This window comes from Rhipicephalus microplus, chromosome 9, assembly GCF_043290135.1.
Source record: "Rhipicephalus microplus isolate Deutch F79 chromosome 9, USDA_Rmic, whole genome shotgun sequence".
NCBI lineage: Eukaryota > Metazoa > Arthropoda > Arachnida > Ixodida > Ixodidae > Rhipicephalus > Rhipicephalus microplus.
This window is the reverse complement of record NC_134708.1, coordinates 81,590,899-81,591,205: the sequence shown is the minus strand read 5'-3', so window position 1 is coordinate 81,591,205 and position 307 is coordinate 81,590,899.

Here is a 307-nt window from a genome sequence, read left to right as displayed (position 1 = left end):
ATAGCTATTTGCTGAGAAAAATCGGCACCCATGTCACTGATATAGATGGAGAAAAGTAAAGGGCCTATTACGGACCCTTGCAGCACGCCTGATCTGTCTGGTTTATTGGTGCTGGTACACCTACTAAGAAGACAAAACCTTTTTTTTTTTTTTTTTTTTGACGACAGTTGGGTGTCGAGCAGTATTAGCGCTGTTGAAGTTGATCACCACGCGAATTCGTTTTCGCCGCGCTTTTTCTCGATGATGATGATGAGCGACTACGGTATGATTTAGGCGGAAGTGAAATTGCCAAGGAGGTAGGTTTTAT